This window comes from Dermacentor silvarum, chromosome 5, assembly GCF_013339745.2.
Source record: "Dermacentor silvarum isolate Dsil-2018 chromosome 5, BIME_Dsil_1.4, whole genome shotgun sequence".
NCBI lineage: Eukaryota > Metazoa > Arthropoda > Arachnida > Ixodida > Ixodidae > Dermacentor > Dermacentor silvarum.
This window is the reverse complement of record NC_051158.1, coordinates 186967080-186989331: the sequence shown is the minus strand read 5'-3', so window position 1 is coordinate 186989331 and position 22252 is coordinate 186967080. Positions and strand designations below refer to the sequence as shown.

The following is a 22252-nucleotide window of genomic DNA, read 5'->3' as shown; positions in this document are numbered from 1 at the left end:
GTGGTAGTTCACAAAGTCAATATTGAAAGAATTGATGTGAGGTCAGACTCACAAACTAAGTATGTAAACTTTAAAATACAATGCATTTTGCTGCAAGTAAGATGTACAAAAAAGCTTACGTTGTATCACATACCTAGGAAAATATTAGCACTGTCCAAGCTGGGCCAACACATAGCAAAATTAAGAGGTGACGGCTCTATTATACTGTGAACCTGAAATAAATGCATATTTCACGGTATTTAACACACTCATTCAGTAGTATACACCAAACGTTCGTGGTTACAGTGAATGTGGCATCATTAAAGGCTATTGTAAAGCAAGTCAACAAAATGAGCACATTAAATTATTTTGGAAATAGTAAAACCAATGCGTATTCCAGATGACAGAGGTAAATTTCCACAAAGGTCAGGTAAAAGACATACATGAGCAAACTTTGAAAAATACATTGTCATCCTCAAACGTATACTTAGCTCACGCATAATGCATTGAGAGCATTCACAGCATGTCCATGTCATCACACAGTTTGCTCTAGTGAAAGGTAGGAGCTAACCTACCGTCATTGTCCATACTGTTTAGCTTGGTGCTGAACAGAACAATTGTATAAACAGAATTCGAATGCGGGAGTCTGCAGCTCGTAAACTAATTACAGGGATCACCCAAAAGGCAGGCTTCATTGGCTTTGTGACGTACTCAGACTCCCTAAGTGACCAAAAGTAGGCCTTCAGTTCTTTCACATACGCAGTGACAGGAGCCACATTTTCAGGACACAGCTGCCTTTTCTATTCTTCTTGCTTTGGATGTCTTGAATTTAAAATGTCAAATATGTTGTTGACATCTCTCATAAACTCTTCTGTTGGCAAGGAATTTGAAAATTTTCGAATTTTTCGAGCTCTGCAGTCACTAAGAGCATCTGCTACCGATTGACTAAACGTTTGAGCCAACAATGAGACTCTCATGAGCTGTTTTTTCCAATTAATATGTGCGTGTTTAAGTTTGTTTGCCAAATGTAGGCCCTCTGTGTACTGGATTCCATGCAGCTCATCAATGCTTTTGTACAATATGAACTGTTTGTTCATATCGACAATAGCCTTTTTATCACACAGGGTGTGCCGCAGTAGCTTCAATATGTGGTAGGGATCCAACATGGCAAAGATAGGCTTTTTTCTCACTAGATGCGGAAAAGAAGCATCCAGCTCAGTCAGGTCCATCTTGCAGCCAAGGCTGCGCAGCAAAGACAAATTAGGCGCAGCGCAATCGCAGGTCAAACTCACAATGTGTGCACCTTTTTTCGTGAGCGAAGGTAGCAGCTTGCAGCACCAAATTGCGCCTCTGCTCACCACAAAGGCCATCCACTAGAAATTAGCCAAGCGGCAGCTTCCATCTGCCATTCATCGCAATAAACAATAAAACAAATGCATATTTGGCAAGTGGAAAGCTGTCATCCTTGACATGAATGCCCAGGTCAACATATCCATGAAACCTTTCTCCATCCCACTCCCCATGTCCCCGAAAGGCCATCTCATGCACAACCAGATTACGTAATGTGGAGTGGCCGTTTTGTGAATTTTGCTTTACTTCCATAGTCAATGCACTCAGTGCCTCTTTTGAAAATCCAGCAGCTCCATCAATGAATCGATACCATTTTCGCAATGTCTTTGGGTGCGGGAGGCATGGGTTGACAACACTCGTACATATGGGTATGGTCTAGGCGAATAAAAATGCAGTCAGTGCAAATGCCCCGAGGTCTGGCGAGTAAGCGGGCGACACTGCTGCACCAGACTTACGTGGCAGTTGACGCATGAGCAAGTCTTTTTCTTGCCCCACCAAGACTCTGAACATGGCGACATCCTCATTTCCTAGAATGCGATTGTCAGATAAATCTTCTATGAGATCTTGGAGATGAGCAACCTTTTGCAAAAGCCGGTGACGGGATTGTTGCAGAGTCTTGATCTTCCTCATGGTCGCAGTTTGTAATTGTGAGTAACACCGTACTTCATGCCTCAGAAAGGCCTTTTCAGGCGTGTCTTCTGCTGGCTGTGGCTTTAAAATGTCACATGCACAAAAAAACAGGTGCATGAGCAACCAACATGACACTATCACGTACGCAGAACAAAGTAATTAATTGTTGTGGCATGCATTCTTGTGCAAGCTATGAAGAATATAATGCTAAATTTTAGGTCATTACCTTTCTCACGAGGGTTTCCGTTTACACTTTTGTGAACTTAAAAACTGTGAGGGCATAAAACTGCCATTCACACGAGCTTGCTTGTGCCAATTAACTTTGTTGGTTTATTTATTTCCAAAATACTGCAGGCCCATCTGGGCCCAGGCAGGAAAGATAAAAGTACAAAACAACGAACACAGAAGCGGCCAATGTAGCATAGTTCAACGTGAGACGCTTTACAGAAGGTGTTTTAGAGTTAGAGTGGGCTAAATAGACTGAGCTCATATTCCTACACAAAAGACCACTTTTGTCTGCCTGTATCACGGCTCATCGTGACCGATCGAACAAATAAAGAGCACAGAAAATTGTGGGAAACCTGTTTGTCTTCTAGTTTATTGTGTCATTGAAATGGAAAAGAGAAATTGAAAACAGATAATTGGCCGCCAATTAGTGTTTAATGCAAACCCTGAGGAAACTCATACCGCTGCGGGCGAAATGAATGTTTCAGCTTTTAATTACATGGTTGCCATGATCATAAATGTTAGTGTCCAAGTGCAGTCACTGAGTGACATTTATTATGCTTGAGCTATTAAACAGTTGCCATGAAAATAAATGCTACTTCACTTGCAGTTACCCAAGGAAACAAGTTTGTAAAAATTGTAGTGGTCGAGTATTATCCTTACCATAGTATGCCTTGCTGTTTGAGGTGTCGCTGGGTTGTGCGTAGGCAGCACTACAGAATCTTAACCCTTGAGCGTCTTGGAGGGCCTCGGACTGGCAGACTGGACAAAATATACCAAGTGCAATGATAAGGGACTGCTTACTGCAACATAGCTTGAAATTGCTGACCGTGCAAACGAAATACCATATGCACGGTTGAAGCTAAAACCCGACTAATAGCGACACCATTGGCATCTGCAGGGGGTGCGGTATGAACAACCCCGAAAATAATCACGTATATTCTCCCAAATGAACACTCTGTGGAGGGCGTCACATCACGGCAGACAAGGCCTGCAAGCAACGCTACCAGATGCCCTACGTGGTCCGTCAACGCCGTAGAAGACGACTACAAAACAAGCAAACAGTCCGGCTGACTGATTCGCCGGCTCCCCTGAAGTCAGCGCTAAGCGGAGGTTCCACGTCACGGAGTCGTTCACGTGACCGCGTCTGCACCTGCGGCAGATCCTGCGGGCGCTCGGCGGAGCGCTCGACTTCCCGGAGACGCCCGGCTTCGCGGACCAGATCCGGCTCCAGAGGGCGGGCTGCTGCTGCTGCTGCTGCTGCTGCTGCTGCTGCTGCTGCTGCTGCTGCTGCTGCTGCTGCTGCTGCTGCCTGCTGGCTGCTGCTTGCTGCTGCTCTGCTGCTGCTGCTGCTGCTGCTGCTGCTGCTGCTGCTGCTAGCTCTGCTGCTGCTGCTGCTGCTGCTGCGCTGCTCGCTGCTGCTGCTGCTGCTGCTGCTGCTGCTGCTGCTGTGCTGCTGCTGCTGCTGCTGCTGCTGCTGCTGCTGCTGCTGCTGCTGCTGGCTGCTGCTGGCTGCTGCTGCTGCTGCGCTGCTGCTGCTGCTGCTGCTGCTGCTGCTGCTGCTGCTGCGCTGCTGCTGCTGCTGCTGCTGCTGCTGCTGCCTGCTGCTGCTGCTTGCTGCTGCTGCTGCTGCTGCTGCTGCTGCTGCTGCTGCTGCTGCTGCTGCTGCTGCTGCTGCTGCTGCTGCTGCTCTGCTGCTGACTGCTGCTGCTGCTGCTAGCTGCTGCTGCTGCTGCTGCTGCTGCTGCTGCTGCTGCTGCTGCTGCTGCTGCTGCTGCTGCTGCTGCTGCTGCTGCTGCTGCTGCTGCTGCTGCTGCTGCTGCTGCTGCTGCTGCTGCTGCTGCTGCTGCTGCTGCTGCTGCTGCTGCTGCTGCTGCTGCTGCTGCTGCTGCTGCTGCTGCTGCTGCTGCTGCTGCTGCTGCTGCTGCTGCTGCTGCTGCTGCTGCTGCTGCTGCTGCTGCTGCTGCTGCTGCTGCTGCTGCTGCTGCTGCTGCTGCTGCTGCTGCTGCTGCTGCTGCTGCTGCTGCTGCTGCTGCTGCTGCTGCTGCTGCTGCTGCTGCTGCTGCTGCTGCTGCTGCTGCTGCTGCTGCTGCTGCTGCTGCTGCTGCTTGTCAGCGGTCACCTGCTGCTGTCAGCGGTCACCTACCGCGGTCACCTGCTGCTGCTGCTGCTGCTGCGGCAGCAGCAGCAGCAGCAGCAGCAGCCGCCGCCGCCCGAGGTCCAGCTGGGCCGACCGAGTCAGGAACTCACCGCCGCCCACACCGATGTAGGTAACACGGGGTACATCTCCAGAGCATAATAGAGTCACACAAGTGGAAAAGGAAATACATTACTAAAGCAGGCTCTTGACCAGCTCCGGTATGAAGTAGCCGCACTGAAAAAAGACGATCGGAAGACGGGAGAGGAGTGTACCAGTCAATCTGCCCAGCCACCTACCCCTGTGGTCGAGGATCCTATAGAAGTCCAAGTAGCAAAACGGTGATTCCAGTAGAAGTTCCAGTAGCAGAACCGGTGGTTAATGGTCAAACCAAAAAGAGAGCACTATCTTTTTGGCGGGCGGACAGCCGAAAAGCGCCCTCTCCAGCCGATTTGACAAATTCTAAAATGCAACCAACAACCATTTAGACAAGCTTGAGGCTGTATTAGACGAGGTTGTAGGAGCAATACATACCCTAGTGGCTAGGTGCGACAAGCTAGAGACAGCAGTCTCGAACTTGTGCATGATGCAAGGACACCAGACAGGTGCTAACACTAACATACAACATGGCGGTACACCAAAATAATATGGAAATATGGCAAAGGAACTGTAGACGCTTCCAACCGAAAAAGAATGTCCTCCAACAGTTCATTTGGTCCACAGTAAAAAAAGCCACACCTCATTCTACTACAGGAAACCCTCATAAACAAGGTGTCGATACCCGGCTACACAACACACACATGTCAGGAGGTAGGAAAACGAGGCATCAGTACCCTGGTAGCCAATCAATTCACTTTTATCGTACACAATATTGGCTGTAACTCCAACAAGGTCGAACATTTGCTCATTCAAATTATTCCTGGGAAGTACCTCAAAGACAGCATCTTCATTCTCAACATATACAGCTCGCCCAGCGATCATAAACAGAGATTTACCAAGATCATCAATAAGGCAGTGAGCCGGGCCAAGGTGTGTCCGTTACTGGTGGCAGGGGACGGCAACGCCCCGCACCAATGTGGGCTATCCGCAGTCCCGTCTGAAAGGGGTAGACTTGTGGCAGATCACAACCAACCACAACCTCCTCCTTCGGACAGATCCGGCGTTCCCCACAAGAACCGGGAACTCCTGTACGTGCGACACTACTCCCGACCTGTGCTTTGTCAGGGGCTTCAAATCGGCCTCTTGGACCAATCTCAACGAGAATCTAGGAAGTGATCCTAACATTCTGGTCATAACCCCAGAGGTTGGATCCAAACCTCTACGAGAATTTGTGTTTACTGACTGGGAAGGCTTTAGAAAAATCCGGCAACCGCGCTCCCAGATAGAGCAACAGAGCACGATAGTTAACCTGGATTAATGGACTGAACAGATCAGGGCAGATATTAAAGCGGCGACTAGGAAGACACAGAACGACCTTGAAGTCGACAGGGTGGATATTCGGCTGGCACACCTACCCAAAGCAAAAACATCGATAATCAACACGTGGAAAGGGCAAAGGCTCAAACGGCGGCTTAGAAAAAAGATCGCATAGCTTAACGGAGCCATTGAGGAGCACTGTCGGTTACTATGCCAACAGCAGTGGGATGAAATATGGAATTCGGTTGATGGACAAATGAGAGTTGGCGCCAAGTGGAATCTCGTCAAGCTGCTGCTTGACGCAACCAATGCTAGATCCAACCAAACTAAAGTACTGGAGAGAATCGTACATGAGACCACTCGCCAAGAAGACGTGTCGAAAGCCCTGGATAACATCGCCTATCGGTATCTCCCACATGGGCTTGGCCAGCCCGGACGACTACCCAACCTATAGGGGTGGTTCGTGCCCCAAGTTGGACGCCCCCTTCAAAGTCTACGAGGTCAGGGAGGCCCTACACTGCTTCAATGTCAGGTCCGCGCCAGGGCCTGATCAAATCACCAATAAGGCTCTTAGAAACCTTGACGACGACTCCATAGCGTGGCTTATCGAAGAAATCAACAAGGCCTGGCAGACATGTGAAGTCCCACGAAGTTGGGAAGAGACTCTGGTAATCCTCATTCCGAAGCCCGGCAAAGCTGCAAACCTGTCCGACCTCAGACGGATTTCCCTTACATCCTGCGTGCGGAAGGTAGCGGAGCACGTAATTCACAATCGCATTACTAAGCACGTCGAACGGAGCGGTCTCCTGCCCTACAACATGGTTGGCTTCAGACCAGGCCTCTCGACACAAGATGCAATGACTCTAATCAAGTCTCAAATCAAAGACCAAGATACGAGAGACGTGCGGCCGGGGCATTCTCGGGCTTGACCTAGAGAAGGCCTCCGACAACACACCGACATATTCTGGAATCCATCTCGGATCTTAACTTAGGACAAGCCCTTCACGGTTACGTAAGATCATTCCCGGGGAACCGAAATTAAATTAAAGCTTGGAGACCACAAATCCGAAGGGTATTCACTCGGACCCAAAGGCACGCCTCAGGGAGCAGTGCTATCGCCCTTGTTGTTCAACCTAGCCCTCAGGCAACTGTCGGTATTCCTGTCGGGAATTAAAAGAGTTCACCACATGATCTACGCCGATGACATCACCATCTGATGCACCGGCGGCAGAGAAGGGGAAGTGAAACCGAGCCTGCAAGAAGCAGACGACCCTACTGAAACCTTCTTCGATGGCACAGGCCTACGATGCTAGACAACCAAGTCTGAGCTACTTCTCTGCAGACCGGTCCGCAAAGGTCCTAAACCCAGGGGTTGGAAGCCCCGGGACGAAGTCGACATAGAACTACACACCAAAAGCGGGGCGAGCATTCCTAAGGTCGACACGCTAAAGGTGCTGGGAATGTTCATCGAGTCTACCGGAGGCAACATTACGATGCTCTAGATAATCACGACCAAGATGGAGTGCATGAGTGGATTAATCAATAGAATCTTCAACAAAAAGAGCGGTCTAACGGAGGACAATCTCCTACGGCTATCCCACGCATTCCTAATGAGTCACATAATTTACGTGGCTGCAATGCACAAGTGGTACGCTTCTGAAAGGCGCAAGCTGGACACGCTCATGCGTAAAAACATCAAAAAAGTTATAGGAGTAGCAATAAACGCCAGCAGGGCGGCCTTCTTCAACTAGGTGTGCATAATACACTCAACGAAATCATCGAAGCTCAGGAAACTGCTCAAGTATCACGACTCTCTAGCACCTCTGCGCGGCGGGAGATTCTCGCGGTCTTAGGAATCAGCTCCACTGTAGCAATGGAACGTACATGTGAAATCTCGGATTACCTACGGGCAACATTATGGTTGCATCTTTTCCCAAAAACGTGCATCCACAACACAATGCTAGCAGGTGCAAAGCTATGGCTGTGGCATTGCTCCGGAGGATAAAAGCCTCACCTCACACGGTCCTATTCGTTGACGCAGCCCAGTACGGGCTCACATCGGACTTCGTCGCAACGGGAGTTAATCACAATCGACACGTCACTTGTGCGCTGAAATATTCACTGACTCGAGGGTGGCGGTTCGTTCATTTGCCTGTGGTACCGTCGCCGAGGAAGAACATCGAATTCTCAAAGGCAAAGTTATCCAGCCACATACAATCACGTGGTTCGCGGCACATCTCGAACCCCAACTTGACTCCCTCCCCAACCTCAACGACATCGCACACGTCCAAGCGCGCGAACTAACCCTCTGCCATGACGCCACTGCGAGTTGTTATGATCGGCTTGGAACTGCACCTGTGAAATGTGGGAATCAAGCTCGAGCGCCTTTCCCGTGACGAGATAATCCTCTTTCGTCCCCGAGAGAGCGTCTGACCTCTACGGAGCAGACGCTAACAGCGAGCTACCAAGAAGGAAGACCCGAGGGAGAGGAGGTCGCCAACTTGACCGCCCGACAGAGGTCTGACACTTCCACAAGTTCCCCGAAGGTGTCATCGCCAGGTTATGCCTGGAATCTGTATCTCTCCAATGTGGGAAGCAAGCCCCAGCGCTTTTCCCGTGACGAGATAATCCCCTTCAGCCCCGAGAGAGCTGTCACCTCTACGGAGTAGACGAAAACGGCGAGCTACCAAGAAGGGGGACCCAAGGGCGAGGAGGTCGTCAACTTGACCACCGGAGAGAGGACTTCCACGAAGGAAACGCCGGCCACCACGAGGGGATTTAAGGCCGTCCTGGCCCCCGTGTTAATCAGAACCGCTCGAGACTCAGATAGAGTCAAAACCATGTACCAATGAAGTGAATACAATCTTTTCTATTTTTTCATCATCACTATGCCCGCCTTCATCGTCGTTTCCTGATTCCTGCGGTGACGACCCACCTCACCCGGTCGAGATTATATCAGCTGGTTGGCAGCAATGGGATACTCCACCCTTCGTCCTGGCTTCAGCAGAATGGTGAGCGCTTGACTTTCTTTGAGAATTTGCCAGGTTTTAGCTTGTGTGTTTTCTAAAACGGTAAATTAGTTTCTGTACGTGCAGGCTCCTGTTGAAAGCTTCCTCACGTCACAGCAGAGTCAGAAAGTCCTCGTTTGGGATTGACCATGGATTTGAGCAAACGGAGAAAGCCAGAGTTGTTGTTAATTTGTGAAGAGCTGGGAATTGAGGTCGGGAAAAGTCAGAGAAAGCCGCAGCTTATTGACGCGATTGAGAAGTGCGGGGCTCTTGAGGACGAAATTTCAGAAGCATGGGAAGAGATAGAGAAACGAGCTGAGAAAGCTGAGCAAAACGCTGCAGAAGAGAGGGAAAGGCAAAGGTCTGAGAAAGCTGAACGAAGTGCTGCAGAAGAAAGGCAGAGAGCTGATCAAAAGGAAGCTGCAGAAAGAAAGGAACGCGAGGAACAGAGAGCTCACGAAATAAGGCTAAAAGAACTAGACGTGCAGCGGGATCTGGCCAGGCAAACAGCAAATAACCTCTCAGTAGATGAAAGACGTTCAGGTGAAACAGGAGTGAAGATAAGGGATCTCATGCCGTCGTACAAAGTGAACGATGACATGGGTTTGTTTCTCGTTACTTTTGAACGAACCTGCGAGAAAAACGGGTTGGCACTAGAGAGTTGGCCGCAACAGATTCTGACCGTTCTTCCTGGTGAAGCAACCGAAATAATCGCGAGGCTAACGAAGGACGAGTCAGAGGACTATCAGAAAGTAAAAGCTGCGCTGCTAAGAAAATATCGGCTCTCAGCAGAGGCTTTCCGCCGCCGTTTTCGGGAGGCAGTTAGGACACCGGGCGAGTCTTTTCAAGATTTCAGTTATAAGCTCAAAGCCAATTTAATTGAGTGGCTAAAAGGGGAAGATGCGTTCGGTTGTCACAACAAGGTTGTGGAGCTAATCTGCAAGGAGCAATTCTATGGGTCCTTGAGCGAAGAGATGCGCCTGTGGATTCAAGATAGGTCGGGCGAAAAGGACTTAGAACGTGCTGCAGTACTAGCAGATGAATTCGCCGCACGTCGCGAATCCGAGAAAACGCGCGTCAGGCCATTGACGAAATTCAGCAAAGAGGAAAACAGGCGCCCCTTTCACAACGAGAAAGCTGGAAGTGGGACCAAAGACGTGCCGACCGATAACTTAGGTCATAATAACAGCGCAGCGAAAGATGAAAAGAAAACAACAAGAGCATTGGAGACTACAAAACCGGTCGTCTGTTTCCGTTGCCAGGAGCCTGGACACCTTGCGATCGGCTGTCGGAAGCCTAGAATAGTTTTTTCTTTTGTGAATGGGGACGACGACAACTTGGCGCTCTTAGAACCCTACCTTCGCGACCTAGTAGTGAATGGATTGCCATGTAAGGTACTTAGGGACTCAGCTGCGACAATGGACATTGTCCACCCGGCGTACGTGAAACCTGAGGATTTCACCGGGGAATGTGCATGGATCCGGCAGGTAGTTGAGGAAAATAGTGTCTGCTTGCCCATAGCCAACGTGAATATTGCGGGGCCGTTTGGACTATTGAGGACTGAAGCCGCAGTATCACAAAATCTATCCAAACGTTATCCCTACTTGTTTTCAAATCGCTCAGAGATGCTGTTGAAGAAGAAGGGTCTGAGTTTTGGCGACCATACGGTCCAAGCTCTCACGCGTTCCAAAGCTCGGGAGATCGCGGCAAAGATGAAACACGGCAGCGAAGCCAGAGATATGCCTCATTTCATAGCTATTCAGGAAGCACAGCCCCTAGCTAGTGAAAGCAGTGAAAAAGACGCTATCGAGGAGGCATCCGGCTCAGTGGAAATATCGCCGAAAGGGCTAGCTGAGGAATTGAAGACTAATTTCGTACTGCCACATTCGGAAGGCTTTTTAGACCTACTGAGAGTTGATAAAGAGGGACTTGCGGCAGAACAAAAGAGTGATTTGTCTCTCGACAAACTGAAAGAACTAGAGAAAGAGGGGATAGCCAGAAGAAACATCACTTTTCAGCGTCGCGCTGGTCTTTTGTACCGACAGTACAAAGACACGAAGGGAGTACAGTATGATCAGCTCGTTGTTCCCTCAAGATACAGAGCTCCAATCCTCAACCTGTGCCATGGCAACGGCTGGGCGGGTCATTTAGGCATAAAGAAGACTAAAACAGGTTACTGCGAGAATTTTATTGGCCGGGATGCTTCAAGGATGTAGAGAATTATGTCCAAACATGCGAGGCTTGTCAGAGAGTGGGAAAGCCACACGAAAAGAGGAAAGCACCTATGAAGTTAGTTCCCGTAATCACTGAACCCTTCAAACGCTTAGTGGTTGATGTTGTGGGACCCCTTCCCGTGACGAGTTCAGGGTACAAATACCTTTTGACAATGATTTGCCCCGCAACCTAGTTTCCGGAGGCCGTTCCCCTAAAAGAAATAAATTCAGTCGAGGTAGTTGAAGCCTTACTCTCGGTGTTCTCCCGATTAGGTTTCCCATCTGAATTGCAGAGTGATCAGGGCAGCGTATTCACCAGCGCCCTTACTACCACCTTCCTAGAAAGGTGCGGTATTCGTATCATCCGCAGTTCAGTGCGGCATCCACAGAGCAACAGTGTAGAAGCATGGCACTCCGTTCTGAAAAGAGTACTGCGGGCATTGTGCTACGAGCAAAAAAGGGACTGGGAGGCATGCTTAGCGGCCACTATGTTTGCTTTGAGGTCGGTGCCGCATGAAGCCACAGGATTCAGCCCAGCTGAGCTCGTTTATGGGAGGTCGCTTCGATCTCCGCTTCAAATGGTGCGCGAGGCGTGGGAAGGGCGCGGAGATGACCCGACAGTTGTTGAGTATGTATTGGAACTCCTAGAGCGGTTGCAATCTTGCCAAGAGCTGGTGGAGGCAAACATGAAATCCGCCCAGATGAAAGCTAAAGTATACTATGATAGGAACGCTCGGAAGCGGACTTTCACTGTAGGAGATAAGGTGCTTTTGCTAACGGCGTCCAGAAAAAACAAGCTAGACGTCCTTTGGGAAGGACCTGCGGAGGTCATGGAGAAACTCTCAGACACAAACTATGCCATCAAATTACCGGGTAGACGTAAAGAGCTGAGGATATACCACACGAACCTAATGAAACCATATCGAGAGCGTGAAGCCATAGTTCATCTCGCACTAAATACGCCCGAAGAAGTGGAAACAGAATTTGCTTATCCTATGCCGCCAACGGAACTTCCACTTTCTAAAGTATACGCGGACATAGGTGCAGACCCAAATTTAAATCCACGCCAGCGAAGCGAACTGCGAGAGCTCGTGGGTAACTTTGAAGACTGTTTTTTAGATCGGCCAGGTAGAACTAGCTTGATGGAGCATGATATTAAGCTGGTATCGGACGTGCCCATTCAGTGCAGACCCTACCGGGTTTCACCTAGGCAGAGGCAAATTTTGGAAACCGAGATCCAGAGGATGTTAGAGCTGGGGTTAATTGTTCCCTCTGAGAGTGAATACGCGTCCCCGCTAATTCTGGTTGAGGCTCCGGGGAAAAGCCCCAGGCCTTGTATCGATTACCGTAGGCTAAACGCCATAACCAAAGATCAGAATTACCCCATTCCTAATCTGGAAGAGCGGGTGGAGACCATCAGCAGGGCTGAATATGTATCTACGCTAGACTTAACGAGGGGTTACTGGCAGGTACCACTGACAGAGCAAGCTAGCCATTATGCCGCCTTTACATCCCCTCTAGGTACCTTTCGGCCTCTTGTCCTCACTTTCGGATTGAAAAACGCTCCGTTTTGTTTCTCACGACTTATGGACCGGGTTCTGAAAGGAATGCAGGACTACGCGCTTCCCTACTTGGATGACATCGCAGTCTTCTCTCCTACTTGGGAGGACCATTTGCATCACCTTAAGAATGTGCTAGAGAGTTTGCGTGCGGCCGGTTTGACCCTGAAGGGCGAAAAATGTCAACTAGGAAAAGCCGAAGTTAGCTACTTAGGCCACAAGGTCGGACGTGGCTACAGACGCCCCCTTGAGATAAAAGTAGCCGCCATATCCGATTACCCTAGACCAGTGACGAAAACAGATGTCCGTTCCTTTTTGGGACTAACTGGCTATTATCAACATTACATCCGTAACTTTTCAGAAATCGCAAGTCCCCTCACGGACAGTTTACGGAAGAATGAACCAGTGAAAATTGTGTGGAACGAACAAAAAGACGAATCTTTCCTCAAGTTAAAGGCCGCTTTAGCCGACAAACCCATCTTGAGAGCTCCTGTTTATGATCTTCCTTTCATTCTGCAGTGCGATGCTAGTGATCGAGGCATGGGTGCAGTGCTCAGTCAGAAAAGTGAAAACGGGGAGGAACACCCGGTAGTGTTCGTAAGCCGGAAACTGACTGTCCGCGAACAGGCCTATAGTACTTCCGAGAAGGAGTGCGCTTGCTTAGTATGGGCAATACACAAGCTTCAATGTTATCTGGCAGGATCACGGTTCCTAGTGGAAACTGACCATTGTCCTTTGACGTGGCTTAGGAATATGTCCCCGAGGAACGGCAGACTGCTACGCTGGAGCCTTAGTCTGCAAGAGCATAGCTTTGATGTCAGGTACAGGAAAGGACGCGACAATGCCAATGCGGATGGCCTCAGCCGTAGCTTCCCTGTGTGAAGCAAAATGTTGTAAAGGCCCCTTTCGTTCTTTTTTTTTTCTTTTCGCGGATGTGTTTTGTTCTTCAGTTTTCAACTCATGATTAACCCCATTATTGCTGCATTTCAATGCACTCTCGGTCTCTCAGTAAATGTGGCTTTCCCGGGCAGGAGAAACAAAAACGTTGGGTATTAGGTTAATTGAAAAATGCACTTAAGTCTGGTTTTTTCCTTTTGTTAATTTTCGGGAAGCTCGGACGAGGGCTGCAGGTTTAATTCTGATAAGGTTTTGCGTGAAGAATGTGTGAACCTGGCAGTTCTCATGGTTAGTTGGGTGCTCTCTGTTTGTTGTGCCTTGGGCTTGGCGTGGTCTATTTCCAGAGGGTGTCACCTGGCCTGCCTTGGAACGAACGGCGAAACAAAGCAGAGGCACGGGGTCTATGGTCTCTTCGAGGTGCTTGGATGCTGCAACCCCTTCGAGACCTCCTGCGGTGGTGGACGGGCTGTTATGATCGGCTTGGAACTGCACCTGTGAAATGTGGGAATCAAGCTCGAGCGCCTTTCCCGTGACGAGATAATCCTCTTTCGTCCCCGAGAGAGCGTCTGACCTCTACGGAGCAGACGCTAACAGCGAGCTACCAAGAAGGAAGACCCGAGGGAGAGGAGGTCGCCAACTTGACCGCCCGACAGAGGTCTGACACTTCCACAAGTTCCCCGAAGGTGTCATCGCCAGATTATGCCTGGAATCTGTATCTCTCCAATGTGGGAAGCAAGCCCCAGCGCTTTTCCCGTGACGAGATAATCCCCTTCAGCCCCGAGAGAGCTGTCACCTCTACGGAGTAGACGAAAACGGCGAGCTACCAAGAAGGGGGACCCAAGGGCGAGGAGGTCGTCAACTTGACCACCGGAGAGAGGACTTCCACGAAGGAAACGCCGGCCACCACGAGGGGATTTAAGGCCGTCCTGGCCCCCGTGTTAATCAGAACCGCTCGAGACTCAGATAGAGTCAAAACCATGTACCAATGAAGTGAATACAATCTTTTCTATTTTTTCATCATCACTATGCCCGCCTTCATCGTCGTTTCCTGATTCCTGCGGTGACGACCCACCTCACCCGGTCGAGATTATATCAGAGTCGAGGCTCCGTCGATTCTAGGCTCGTCGAGTTCCGTGACACTCTCTCCACATTTAACGAGGTTACCAAACACTACTACCTTGGCAGGAGACTATACCCTCCCCCCCCCCCCCCCCCCCCACGGTGCACTAACCAGACCTCAAGCTGTCACACTACGCATGCTTCAGACGGGATCATATCCCAACCTGAATTTATTTCACTGCATCAATCCAGACTGCTTTAGCCCAGACTGCCCTAGCTGCGGACAACGTAGTACTTTAGACCGCATGCTCTGGGGATGCCCCTAGTTACAGAAGGGTCCGCATCGATGCACTGCAGAGAAATGGAGCTCTGCTATTCGGAGCTCCGACCAGTCGCGGCAATTTTGGGCTGTCCAGAGAGCCCACGATGCGGCGCTGCAGAGCTCGGTCTCCCCGTCCCGACGTGAATGCTGCCCGCGGCTTCGTCGCCTCCCAGACAGGGGACAACGGAGTTTCTCAGGACCTTCATTAAAGTTCTTTGTCTGTATGTCTGTCTGTCTGTTGGCTTCATTTAAAATTTAAGCACAATAATGATCAGCAAGCCGGACATTGTTAGGGAGATCAGTGGCTGTTGGCACAGCAGCACAGTTGGCATGTTATAAATTTTCTTACTGTAGTAAGTGTTGGAGCCTAGCAAGGGTGTTACTTACGCGTGTAACGAGAGCACAGGGCGGAAGTATAAGTCAGAGAAGGAGTATGTTTTCAATATTCCAACCTTACTGAAAAAAGTTGTTTTTCATCTTGCATAACACTGATTTGCTGCACTTTGTTTTATTTTCTTTATTTTGTGCTTATCCTAGATTGACTAAAGTGAGGTTATGATGTAGCATATATGGCTTTCATTCATTAGCACTTGCGTTTACCAGTGTTAACAATGAAATTTGAACGCAGTATGCTTGTCAACTGTGCCAATAAGGTCTGTCATGTAGCTTATGATAGGTTGAACAGTTCTATCTTTTTCTTCATTCTGAGAATAACTAATAGGTCTCTTAAATCTGGCGAAAACATCTTACAAAAAACTGTATGACAGTCTCATGTGCATTTTCGAAACTGGAATAATTACTTTAAAGGTAAAATCCAAATTATATAATACAGGGAAACACCAGATTTTTGCAAAGCAGATCAGATAATGAATGAACCAAGGCACACACATGAGAAGGTTGTAGCGTTCCTGGTTAAAACGACACAGTAGACTTTACCATGGAACGGGCGTCCATCTTAGCTCCATTTTATTTTAACTTCATCCTCCTTTCCTCCCATCCCCAGGCTCCTACGCTTCATCTTCTATCCGAAGGCTCATACCGCTTCAAAAGTGCCTTAATCAAGCCCTGTGATCATTACCACAATCAAACATGCCAGGAAATGATGGATTTTGGAAGGCACATCAGCGATGTTTGAATCAGTGAAGGACGAGCTAGCAGATGTAGCAGTACCCTATGCTAGCACATCAGACAAGCCCTGAGAGATGTCCATGTCCATTGTTGTTTGAGAGAGACCTGCCTGAATATAAGAAAAACGCACTTCAGTTCAGGAATGGTGAGGGACATCTACCACAGTCATGAAAAAGGCATGATCAAACTGCAAACATGCATTATGGATCCATACAGCTGTGCTTCAACTTACTGGCTCATCTTGATGCTGTGATGTTCTCGTGAATGTAGCTGCTTCACTTTAACGTTGACTCATTGCTGTGTCATCGTACTTTGCCAAGCGTCTACAGTTAAAGAATAACGCACCAGATTTTAGAATTTGCAGTGGAATGAATTTACACAACCTTTGAAGAGTCATGCGAAAGGCCTCGCATGATCTGTGCATGCTTTCCCTCACACCACATCCCCTTGCGCAGAAAACTATGTTTGACCTAAGTGTGCTTGTAAAATACACATACAACTAATTGAATCTCGGGGAAAATGGAGCAGTAGTAACTTCGCAGTGCATGTTTCACACAAAAATATCATAGACATAGCTGTAACAAATACATAATGTAATGTAATGCCTCATCTGTAATGCCTCCAGGCCTTAAGGGTACTATAATAAATCAAGAAAATGATGGTCACTCCAGTAATTTGAAGTGCAGCTGCATTATTTCCTCTCAACTGTCATTTACCTGTTGTTAAAAATTTGTCAATTAACACTATATCTTCTGAAAAAAGAAAAGAAAACTAGTATCTAACCGTAACACGGGAAGTGATTGAACATTGCTACATGGTGCTTGAACTTTGCACTCACAAGCAGAGTTACTACTTGCAGAATATTCTCTACAAAATTATTGTTCTCATTGACTATTGCAAAACTTGGTATGTTAGGTGAAGACTAATCTTTCATGGTTTCTTCAATTAGTTTTTTTTGCAATTTTGATTGTTTCAGCCACAAGAAATACATACAAAATTCAGTCAATAATTTTATAGCAGGAAATGTAATTGTTCAACAATAAATAGTTTCACATGGTGGGCTTTTTAGGAGTGTACGCTAGCTGATAAAACAACTTTGAGGAGAAATAAATGTTTAACACTTTGTGGGAATTATGGTGAAGTTGGGAAAAAATGTCTGACTTGTATTGCACCACTATTTCGTCAGTTATAATTCACACGAGCACGTAGTCACTAGCGAATATTGCAGTTCCATTTTCATAAATAAAAGAAACGTTCATTGTGCTTACCTGTGGAAGGACAGATCATCGCGCCGATTCTCTGTTCGATTAGGGCATCCTGCCACACAACACTTTATTACGCAGGTGCGCATACTGCTGACGGGTGTTCTCGCTGGTCTGCTGAGAGGCCGAAGACATTGAGCAGAGCAACAGTGTCGACTGCGCTACCTTAACTACGGGCCGGCACGGCCCTAAATATGTTCGGAGTCTCCGGCTCACCAGTCCATCCGTGGGCACACGACAGGACGAATTTTTTTCTCGTGGGAAAACGGTAGCTTTGGACGCTGTACGTTCGCTTAATCGCCTGCACATTTTTGCGGGGGCGAAATGAAGCATTGTTTCCCAGAAGACGTCCCCAAACGCAACGAATCCTCATCGCAAGGGCGGCCTGGTTGCCTTCACACGTTTGCAGGGCGAAAGGTTTCCTTGTTTACCTGAAACCGCCCCGAAAGGCAACCAGTCTTCCTTGAGGTGGTCCTCCCGGGTTGTTTGGGTGCAATGCCGGATAACCGACGCCTGCGTTCGCAACAGCCTCTGCGCCTGTCTGCTACTTAAGCGGCGGTACTCAACTGTTTCACACACTCAATTCCTTCACTAACCTCGGTGCGCGTTTGCCGCGCCTACCATGTGCGCATATTCCGAAACCCCCGCAGCAGTCGAAACCGAAGCCACCGAAGCGAGGCAAGTAAAATCTACCGCTTGCCTATCACGTGAGGGCCCATTTCCCATCATTACATTCCTCTAAATTTTTGATGAATAGGCTTAAATATTGTCACGTGACGCTCCCTCCTAGTTTTTTTCCTTCCTCCATTGTTAAATGTACTGTATGGATCCTTTTCCTTCCTCCATTGTTGTGTATTGTATGTATTGTATTTATATTGTATGTATTCCTCCATTGTACGTATCGCGTGCACTACATTGGTCAAGGGCGTGTCGCAAAATCTTGTTGCGAATGGTTGTAAATAACACGTTTACGATCGAATGCCAAGATCCTGGCCTCCAGCAAACCCTCAGTAACCTAACTAATCCGCTCCGTCCTTGCCACTTGAATTCGCAGCGTGTATAGGCTATGACGCACAAAGCCTGGCGGAGGGCACGGACGCACCAGCCTTAGTGTCCTACAGCAAGTTCGTCTCAGAGGCACAGTGGCCGAACGAACTAATAGTTAACGAACAAGCAAGCGAACGACTAAACGAACGAGCAAACGACTGAATGAACGACGACTAAACCAGCCAGTGAACGAGCGGGCGACCGCATGTTTTCTTTGCGAGTGCTCCACGCACGCATCGTAACGTTCACACACTTTAAAGCGCACGCGCATTAGCGCGTACGTCTCAAAGACCTATGATGCTGTCGTTCGGCGATAAACGCACCCAGTAACACGGTTTCAGGAGAGCACGCACGCTTTTCATTGGTGCCTTTGTATCGCAAATCCACCGGGCGGCCGCCAATGACGAACAAGAACAAAAGAGGCAAACAAAGCTATTTGCTCTAAAGAAAGTTAGTAAGTAACCACAAAAAGGCAGAGTTGCTTTCCTAAGATGTGTTTTCATGCTCGAGCCTCAAATCTCAGAAGAATTGAGCTGAATCGTAAAAGCTTCGTAATCACGTTTTCACACGCAGCTTCGCGTATCCGTGAATTCAAGCCTGCTGGCGTACAAAATGATTAAGCTTCTTGCCTTTGCTGAAACTATTTTGGCCTGCGAAGGGGGCGCAGCAGGTCATGGTGTTGGAAAATGCCGTAAAACGACGTCGCACGTGCCGCAAAACTGCAAGTTCAAGGCGTTCGCAAACCAAAACAACACGGAAGAGTGACGGCGCCAACATGTGCTCCTCGCCAGTCGGTAGACGCTTCTAGGCGAAAATGGCGATGGAGCGCGATCGTAAACAAACGCCCCCCGTGATGCCATTAGGCCAATACCGACGCGGCGCCGGCCTCGGACAGCGCGTGCGAGGAGGAGTCGGCATTCTTCAAAGCATGACGCTACTTTTACATTGAGGTTTGGTTTGGTTTGGTGCCTATAGAAACAGCCCAACCCACTATGGGGGATTGACCATGAATCGGGCGGCAGTGGGAAGAAAAATGATGGATATTTAAATGGGATTTTCTTGCTTAAGAATCAGATAATATATGAATTCCAATCGTTTATATTAATTTTCATGCTATATAGCATCTTAAAATTTCAAGGAAATATTTTTGTTGTCTTATTGTGCAAAAGAAAAAAAAATAGCATGGCACTCTCCTTGTTTCCAATACAAAATCAAATATGGCATCACATACGTTCCTATTACAGTGTCCTAATGCCGACGCCCCCAGAGATATAATGATAGCTAGCGTAATGGTCAATCCAAGTTGGCGGAGGGGACCTTCTGGAAGTCGCTTTCTATGCATGGTGAACCAACGACACTCTATAAAGAAATGATCCATAATTTCGGGTTCATTGCAATAAAAACCTTGAGGGGAAGGTGCCAAACCAGACCTATGGGAATACAAATTAAGCCTTGGTATTCGGCAACGCATTCTAGTAAATCAAACTTCAAATTTTCTTGTTGAACACCATCTGCTGTGCCAAGGAAATCTAAGGTGCTGAAAACCGGTGTTATTGAGTACACATGATTTGGCATGTTCTTGTTGGACGGAAAAGTTTTTAAAATCTCGCAGAAGTGACGTATGCCGAAGGTCTTAGGATCCTCAGTACCGGGCCGTTAAGAAATGCCGCTGCTAGTGCGTCTGCAGATTCGTTTAAAGTGAGCCCCACGTGCCGTGGCACCCCTACCAGATGGATAAGGCGTAAATGTTGGGGGATGGATGAATGAAATTCTCTGAGAATGATAGATCGATTGGGCACTGATAAAGCGGAGCAAACAGACAAGGAGTCGGTTAAGATTACGGCTGAAGTAATAGATGTGGGAAGCTTTCGTAGAGCTAGGATGATCGCCAATAACTCCGCCTGAAATATTGGCGTAAAGTCGGGTAGTCGAAGGGAGGAAGACCAATTTAATGACGCCGAAAAAATACCCACTCCTACCTTCTCTTCACTGACAGAAGCATCTGTGGTTATTACTGCATTTATTTGGAGGTTCTCGAGGTGGTCATCTAACAAAACTTTTAGGTATCGAATAGGCAGGAGTTTATTTAGCGTTATTAGGAAATATATCATCGAATTCAACGTTTACTGTAGCAGTAGGTAAATTTTGAAAAGCCACATCACGGATTGATATTTGTAATGACTCTAATAGTTTCTGCACAAAAACAACCTGGGGACAATGCAGTCTGGACCATTGATTCTCAAAAAATGCAGTCGGTTCTCTAATAAACATATAGAATGGGGAGAAGCATATATGTCTCAGGGGAGAAGCATATATGTTCAGTAATGTTTGGACTGTCAGTATACGAAATCGAGTTTGAAGAGAAGGCAGGTGAGTTTCATGATAAAGAATATTATTCGCTACGTATTTTGGAAGGCCAAGACATAGATGTAGTGATTCGCATTCTAAAAGAACCAGAGGGCATAATTTATAAGTGGGACCTCCAGAAAATAACACGCATCCAAACTCTAGAATGGGGCGGACATACACACAATAAATCATCAGCAAGGTCTCCCTGCGCATTCCACAACAATTGCTGCTGACTCTTCGTAATAAACCAACTGCGCGTTCTCTTTTAGATGCGATGTATTCTATGTGTGTCTTCCAATTAGGCTTTTCTGTGTGAATCATTCCCAGATATTTTAAAGATTGCACGTGCGGAATAATCTCCAGGCCATACGACAGTGTTATTCGGATAGGAAAATTTAAGGGAAAAACGATGATTGCACTTTCGTTGATATTTAGCGACATTTGTATTCCTTTTAGCCAAATTTCAATCTGATTAAAATACGATTGCAAAGTTTTATATAGGCTATGAATATCATTTGATACCAAGAAAAATGCGATATCATCAGCGTATACGTATACCTGTACGTCATGATGTGTCGGGATGTAATTTAGTAAAATATTAAATAATACGGGGGAAAGTACTGCACCTTGAGGAACGCCCCTTGTCTGTTTGCAACTGTGAGAAGAAACACCGTTTTGATAGCATAAAATGTGCGTCCGCCTAGAAAATTTTGTATCCATGCAATTATATACTGTGGGAGACTCACACTTTCGAGTCTGTTGATTAAGTTACTGTTATCGACACTGTCATACGCCTTCCCAATGTCTAATGTCACTAAGGCCGCGTACTGATTATTCCGGCGAGTGAGTTGAATTCGACTCTCCAAGTCAACATGAGCACACCAAATTGAGCAGCCAGGCCTGAATCCTATTTGAGAATCACTTAATATTTGGTTCTCGCTTATCCACCTATCGATGTGACCATACAGAACTCTCTCGATTAACTTTACGAGATTTGAGGTCAGAGAAATAGGTCTAATGTTATCTATTGTATATCCATCACCCGGCTTTTTGAGTAGCGGAATTATTTTGGAAACCTTCCAATCTGGATGAATCCATGGATTTTTAATTGAAAAATTTATAAAATTAAGCAAATCCTGGGGAGATAATTCGAATAATAGTTTTATCATTGCTGTAGTTATGCCATCAGGACTTGGGGCTGAAGCTGGCAGCATCTTTACCACTCTCATTAATTATTCTAATGTGACTGCTATGTAATCATTAGCTGTTTGAGGCACCGGTATATGACAGGGGCGAAGTGATATGAATCGACACTCTAAGCCTTTTGCAATCTCCTCCAGTGACTATACCAATTCAGTGGAAGTTAAGCTAACAGACTCTACATTTATCGGGGCGTAGAAACCTAAATAGGGCTTTTTTATTACTAGACTGCGATAGGTAACAGTAATGTTTAGTGTTACAATTTTCTTTAGCTTTGCCAACTGTTTGCCTGAATGTAGCTGCAACAAATTTATAGTCATTCCAATTACGTGGACATTGATTACACAGTAACTTTCTCCAGGCTGCCTTTCTTCTATATTCGCGTTCACAGTCCGGATTCCACCATGGTGAATAAGTACCCCCTTTAGTTGACTGCATACCGAAGCTGGATTTTTTTGTAGCTGTCACTTA

At 47.5% G+C, this 22252-nt stretch overlaps 1 pseudogene; it reads right to left on the bottom strand.

Moving 5' to 3' along the window:
• Nucleotides 1–2907: 2907 nt before the first annotated feature.
• The window catches only part of LOC119454648 (nuclear transcription factor Y subunit beta-like), a 57038-nt pseudogene continuing 37693 nt past the window's right edge, over nucleotides 2908–22252 (bottom strand).